Source organism: Sapajus apella, unplaced genomic scaffold, assembly GCF_009761245.1.
Source record: "Sapajus apella isolate SASKATOON/1434 unplaced genomic scaffold, GSC_monkey_1.0 scaffold3707, whole genome shotgun sequence".
Classification (NCBI taxonomy): Eukaryota; Metazoa; Chordata; class Mammalia; order Primates; family Cebidae; genus Sapajus; species Sapajus apella.
The window spans coordinates 1-6,736 of NW_022440633.1; the positions used below are offsets into that span (position 1 = coordinate 1).

General features: G+C 45.9%; 1 pseudogene; it reads right to left on the reverse strand.

Annotated features, from left to right (window-relative positions):
- Positions 1–1,994: 1,994 nt before the first annotated feature.
- LOC116547589 lies at positions 1,995–5,223 on the reverse strand (annotated as a pseudogene).
- Between the last annotated feature and the right edge of the window lie 1,513 nt (positions 5,224–6,736).

The window sequence follows — 6,736 nt, forward strand, 5'->3', positions numbered from 1 at the left end:
GCTGGAGTGCAATGGCGCGATCTCGGCTCACCGCAACCTCCACCTCCTGGGTTCAGGCAATTCTCCTGCCTCAGCCTCCCGAGTAGCTGGGACTACAGGCAAGCGCCACCACGCCCAGCTAATTTTTGTATTTTTAGTAGAGATGGGGTTTCACCATGTTGACCAGGATGGTCTCGATCTCTTGACCTCGTGATCCACCCACCTCGGCCTCCCAAAGTGCTGGGATTACAGGCTTGAGCCACTGCGCCCAGCCTTCGTCATACTTATTATGTTTACTTTCATTGCCTGTCTTCCTAGAATGTTAGCTTCAGTGATCTTTTTCTGTTTTGCCCAGTAATGCAGTCTGAGTGACTTAGAATAGTGGTTGGCACCTAGTTAAAGGCATTCACTAAATACTTGTTGAATTAATGAATTTCTGAAATGTCTGATGTTAATGCTTGTACATACATAGCTTTACTCTTTATAAACTGCTTCAATTCATTCATTTTGCAAATAATTTTGAGGACCTTCTACCTGCCAGGTACTTTTAGACACTGGGAATGCAAGGGTAATCAAAAACAGGTCTAGTGGAGACAGACATCAGCCATATAGTCCCACAAGTAAAAGTAAAATTGCAGCTGTGCTAAGTTGAGAAATGTCACAGCATGGTGCTCTGGAAACCTAATCTGGGATTCACATTTGTCACCCCTTTTGAGCCTCACATAACCTTAACACCTTAAGGTAGCTAAATCGTGCATTGTCTTGAGGCACATAGTAGCTAAATGATTGGGTTACACATCTTAGGTGAACATGGATTATTTCACACTTCTTTATCATTTCATTGCCATTAACTTCCAAAACATCCTCCTCCTCCATCCTCACCTCCTCCCTGCCCCTACCCCTTGTCAACACGGAGTCATCAGTATAATAGCGAGTCTCTGGGGCTGGGGAATGACTGCTGTGAGAGATTCGATTCTTTGTAATTTCACAAAATGGTAGTTTGAATGGCTAATTAAAATATTTACATAGGGTCTTTATTTTGGAATGGATGTGAAGAAGACATCCTATTTTAGATAATTCATTAAGCAAATATTATTGAGTACCTGTTATGTACCAGGCACTTTGCTAGCCTCAGAGATAGAACTGTCCATCCAGAGATGGACATGGTCTACATTCTCATAAGGGAGACACCTGGAAAGACAAGTTGACAGGCATAAAGAAAATAGTAAGAGTAATGAGTTGTGTTAACTTCTAAGAAGGCAAGAGCTTTGACATAAAGAATGACAAGTCATTTCCTTTAGGTAGGGTGGGAAAGGAAGTTGAGGCCTAAAGGATGAGAAAGAGGGAACCATGGAAAGAGAGGCCACAAAAGTGTCCTAGATAAAGGCCCTGGGAAGATCAGAGGTGAAATTAGCTTGGTAGGGAAAGTTAACATGCTGGGAAAATCCAAATAATGATTTAAAAAATACTTGAAGACAGGCATGGTAGTCTCAGATGTTTCAGAGGCTGAGGCAGGAGGACTGTTTGAGCCTGGGGGTTTGAGATCAGCCTGTGCAACATAGTAAGACCCTCCAGTCTCTTAAAAAAAGAAAAAAAACAAGGCCGGGCTCAGTGGCTTACGCCTGTAATCCCAGCATCTTGGGAGGCCAAGGTGGTCAGGAGTTCCAGACCAGCCTGACCAACGTGGTGAAACCCCATCTCTACTAAAAATACAAAATTAGCCTGGTGTGGTGGTGCATGCCTGTAATCCCAGCTACTCAGGAGAATCACTTGAACCTGGGATGCGGAGGTTTCAGTGAACCGAGACTGCGCTATTGCACTCCAGCCTGGGCGACAAGAGGGAAACTCCGTCTCAAAAAACAAAAAACCAAATCAAAACCACCTCTAAACTGAAAATTCTTACTCTGTTCTGATAAGCCAGGAAAACAGGGGACAAGGAATATTAACCTGTTTCATTACCTTTCCTCTGAATTTTTTAAACAGAATTCCTAGGATAAGGTAGCAATTACTTTTTTTTTTTTTTTTTTTCTTTGTTGATATGTGTGTGCCTTTAGCAGAGCCACTACTTGAGGGGGATGAAGCGGGAGGAGTGGGTGGCCCCGATGCCCAGCCGGCTGTGCTTCACGGTCTTGTGAGCGATGGAGAACTCGTCCAGGTAGTGGCCGATGATCTCTGGCTTGATCTCAGCCTGGTTGAAGGCCTTGCCATTGTAGACGCCTACCATGCTGCCCACCATCTCGGGCAAGATGATCGTGTCCCGCAGGTGCGTCTTCACTTCCGGCTTCTCTATGGGCGGTGCCTCCTTGGCCTTGCGCAGGTGCTTTAGCAGCTAGTGCTGCTTCCGCAACAGGCCCGGGTTCAGCTGCCGCAGCTGCCGCAACTGCCGCCACTGCCGTGCACTATACAGCTGCATCAGCTTCTTGTAGAACATGTACAGCAGCTGGTCCAGGTCCACGCCGCGGTAGGCGAACTTGTGGAAGATCTGCTGCTTCTGCTATACCTCTGCAATCTTGCTGGATCCTCAGAAAAGCGGCAATCACTATTTTTAGAAAAAAATTTCTTTTATAGAATGATCCCTGTTTTTTTTTTTCACATTGTTAACTCCTGTTTGCCGTGTTATATGCTTAGATTGGAAACTGGACTGTACCCTGGGCAACATGGTGAAAGCTTGTTGCTATAAAAATTGAAAAATTTGCTGGGCAAGGTGTTTTGCGCCTGTATTCCCAGCTACTGGAGAGGCTAGGGTGGGAGGATCTCCTGAGCCTGGGGAGGTCAAGGCCATGATTATATCATTGCACTCCAGCCTGGGTGACAGAGTGTGAAAAGAAAGAAAGCAGGCCTTTGATATTTTCTTTTTTTTCCCCCTCATTACAGTAATAGATATCTGCCTCAATTTTTTTTTCCCAAAATGTTTCAGAAAGTTTTAGGTGTGAAGCTAAATATCTGTTGATGAACACAGTTCAGTATTGTTTATCTTACATTTTTCTTTTCCTTTCCCCAAGTGTGTACTCACATATAGTGAAGTTGATTATTTGGATGTAGAATATAAGGTTAAATAAAAAAAACTCTGGTAAATATTATTCTTTATTTCTTATTTCTTTTTTTTTTTTTTGAGACGGAGTTTCACTCTTGTTGCCCAGGGTGGAGTGCAATGGTGCAATCTCGGCTCCCTGCAACTTCCGCCTCCCAGGTTCAAGCGATTTTGCTGCCTCAGCCTCCCGAGTAGGTGGGATTGCAGGCATGCGCCACCACGCCTGGCTAATTTTGTATTTTTAGTAGAGACAGGGTTTCCCCATGTTGGTCAGGCTGGTCTCAAACTCCTGACCTCAGGTGATCCGCCTGCCTTGGCCTCCCAAAGTGCTGGGATTACAGGCATAAGCCACTGTGCCTGGCCTCTTTTTTTTTTCTTTTTCTTTTTTTTTTTTTGAGACGGAGTTTCGCTCTTGTTACCCAGGCTGGAGTGCAATGGCGCGATCTCGGCTCACCACAACCTCCGCCTCCCGGATTCAGGCAATTCTCCTGCCTCAACCTCCCGAGTAGCTGGGATTACAGGCACGTGCCACCATGCCCAGCTAATGTTTAGTATTTTTAGTAGAGACAGGGTTTCACCATGTTGACCAGGATGGTCTCAATCTCTTGACCTCGTGATCCACCCGCCTCGGCCTCCCAAAGTGCTGGGATTACAGGCTTGAGCCACCGCGCCTGGCGCCTGGCGCCTGGCCTGTTATTTTTAATTTTAATTAAAATAAAAAATAGAGAGGGGGTTTTACCATGTTGCCCAGGCTGGTCTCAAATTCCTGGGCTCAAGCCATCTACTCACCTCAGCCTCCTGAAGTTCTGATAATAACAGGTATGAGCCACCACAGCCGGCCAGAATAACATACTTTCTAAGTCTGGGATAGAAACAGACATGAGTGGCTGGGTACAGTGGCTCATGCCTGTAATCCCAGCACTTTGGGAGGCTGAGACCAGTGGATCACAAGGTCAGGAGTTCGAGACCAGCCTGGCCAACATGGTGAAACCCCACCTCTACTAAAAATACAAAAATTAACTGGGTGTGGTGGCATACGCCTGTAATCCTAGCTACTCAGGAGACTGAGGCAGGAGAATCACTTGAAACCGACAGGTGGAGGTTACAGTGAGCCCAGATCACAGCACTGCACTCCAGCCTGGCCTACAAGAGTGAAACTCTGTCTCAAAAAAAAAAAAGAAACAGACATGAGTATGACATTGGCTGAAATTATTTTAGAGCTTCAGAAAAGCTTATTTATTATTGCTGGAGGATATTTTAGTGAATGTGTTTGGCAGAGTGGAACTTTAAGAGGCTGCAACTTAAATGGAGAAGAGAACACAGGAAAGAAATCAGTATTCATTGTGGGCTCTTCTTTACACATGTTCCCACTTTTCTTTCCCACCTGTGGGTTTTTACTCATGTCCACCTTTTTTCCTAGAATGTTCAGTCCTCCAGGCTTTACCTGTTGGACTCCTTTCCTTCTTTCCTAGCCCACTAAGGACCCTTCACCCATTTCCTCCTTCATGAAGCTTTTTCTGTTTCTCCCTCAACAGGTTGTACATTGTTCCTGATTCCATCACTGAAAAATGGAGTCTGGAGCAGAAAGGAAGGGGTAGAGGAAAATAGGGCTGAGCATAACGACGGGAATGCTTTTGTTTTTTTTTGTTTTTTTTTTTTGAGACAGTTTCATTCTGTCACCCAGGCTGGAAGTACAATGGTGTGACCTCAGCTCACTGCAACCTCTGTCTCCCGGGTTCAAGCGATTCTTCTGCCTCAGCCTCCCAAGTAGCTGGGATTACAGGCATGCACCACCATGCCTAGCTAATTTTGTATGCTTTTTTTTTTTTTTTTTTTATTCTTCAGCTAAGACAGCGAAGAGGTGATTTATTTTATGGTTGTTACACTCGGCCACAAGTAAACACAGAAATAGTCCAGAATGTCACGGGTCCAGGGCAAAGGACCAACATGGGCAGTTTTGGTTATGAGCAAGGTGGGTCTCAGGTGATCGGCGATCAGATGGCGATGAAGTTCTAGATCCATTGAGACAAGCTCTAGACAGTAGCATGCAGTCCCACAACTTGTACCAGCATCCCCAGCGTCTGGCATTCCATGTTTCTGCTCCTGTGGCCTCCATGGTGCAACAAGCTAGCGGTTTACTTGGACCTCTGCCTCATCTTTCTTCTTTTGCGCTTCAGCCTGCGCATTCGTTTCTTCCTCCACTTGGCTCTCATGACGCAGAGGTTTCAAAAAAAATGGCGCTAAGACCGAGAGCGCTAATTTTGTATTTTTAGTAGAGACAGGTTTCACGTTGGCCAGGCTGGTCTTGAACTCCTCACCTCAAGTGATCTGCCGTCCTTGGCCTCCGAGAGTGCTGGGATTACAGGTGTGAGCCACCATGCCAGGCCAGAATGTTTTACTTTTATGCTTTAGAGTTGGTAGAGGGTGTGTGTGTGTGTGTGTGTGTGTGTGTGTGTGTGTGTGTGTGTGTTGCCCAGGATGAAGTACAGTGATGTGATCATGGCCCACTGCAGCCTCAACCTCCATGGCTCATGTGACTCTCCTGCCTCAGCTTCCAGAATAGCTGAGACTACAGGCTCATGGCACTGTGCCCAGCTAATTACATTTTTTTTTTTTTTAATAAAGATGGGGTTTCACCATGTTGGTCAGGCTGGTCTTGAACTCCCGACCTCAGGTGACCACCCGTCTTGGCCTCCAAAGTGCTTGGATTACAGGCGTGAGCCACCACGCCCAGCCTAAAAAATTTTTTTTTTTTTTGTAGAGATGGGGTCCCACTGTGTTGCTCAGGCTGGTCTCAAACTTTTGGGTTTAAACGATTCTCCACCTCCACCTCCCAAAGAGCTGGGATTATAGGCATGAGCCACCATGCCTGGCCTAGTGATTATTTTGGGTTTCTTCTGTTTCTGTTTTTGTTTCTTCTGTTTCCCTATGTTACCCAGGCTGGTCTTGAACTCCTGGGCTTGAGCAATCCTCCTGCCTCTGCCTCCCAAAGTACTGGGATTATAGGTATGAGCCACCACACCTGGCTTTGATGAAGGTTTTTAGTCAGGTGTGATAAGGGATGGCATGGGACTAGGCATCCTTGCCGTGGTGGAGGTTCCATGCGCCTGGCAGCATGTACGCCCAGTGTCAGGTCAGTACTTGGCTTACAGGAAGTGTTGAGATAAATTTGGTGGATTGAAACAATAACCAGGTTGGGTGCAATGGCTCATGCTTGTAGTCCCAGCACTTTGGGAAGCTGAGGGAGGATCCCTTGGATCTAGGAGTTTGAGACCAGCCTGGGCAACACAGTGAGACCCCGTCTCTATAAAAAAAGTAGGCTGGATATGTTAGTGCACTGGTGGTCCCAGCTGCTCCGGAGGCTGAGGCAGGAGGGTCACTTGAGCCCAGGAGGTCGAGGCTACAGTGAGCTGTGATTGTGCCACTGGACTCTATCCTGGGTAACAGAGTAAGACCCTATCTCAAAAAAAAAAAAAAAAAAAATACAAGCCCCTGCTGGCTGCACCATCTCCTCTAGCCTTGTAGTCCTGGCTATTTGGGAGGATCACTTGTGTCCAGGAGTTCAAGTCTGTCAGTAATTGAGGATTACACCTGTAAACAATCACTATACTCCTGCCTGGACAGTATAGTGAGGTCCTTCCTGTCTGAAACAAAATGTAAGCCCCAGTTTTTTTTTTATTGTTAGGATTAAGACATAAAATGAACTCTTTTTTTTTTTTTTTTTTT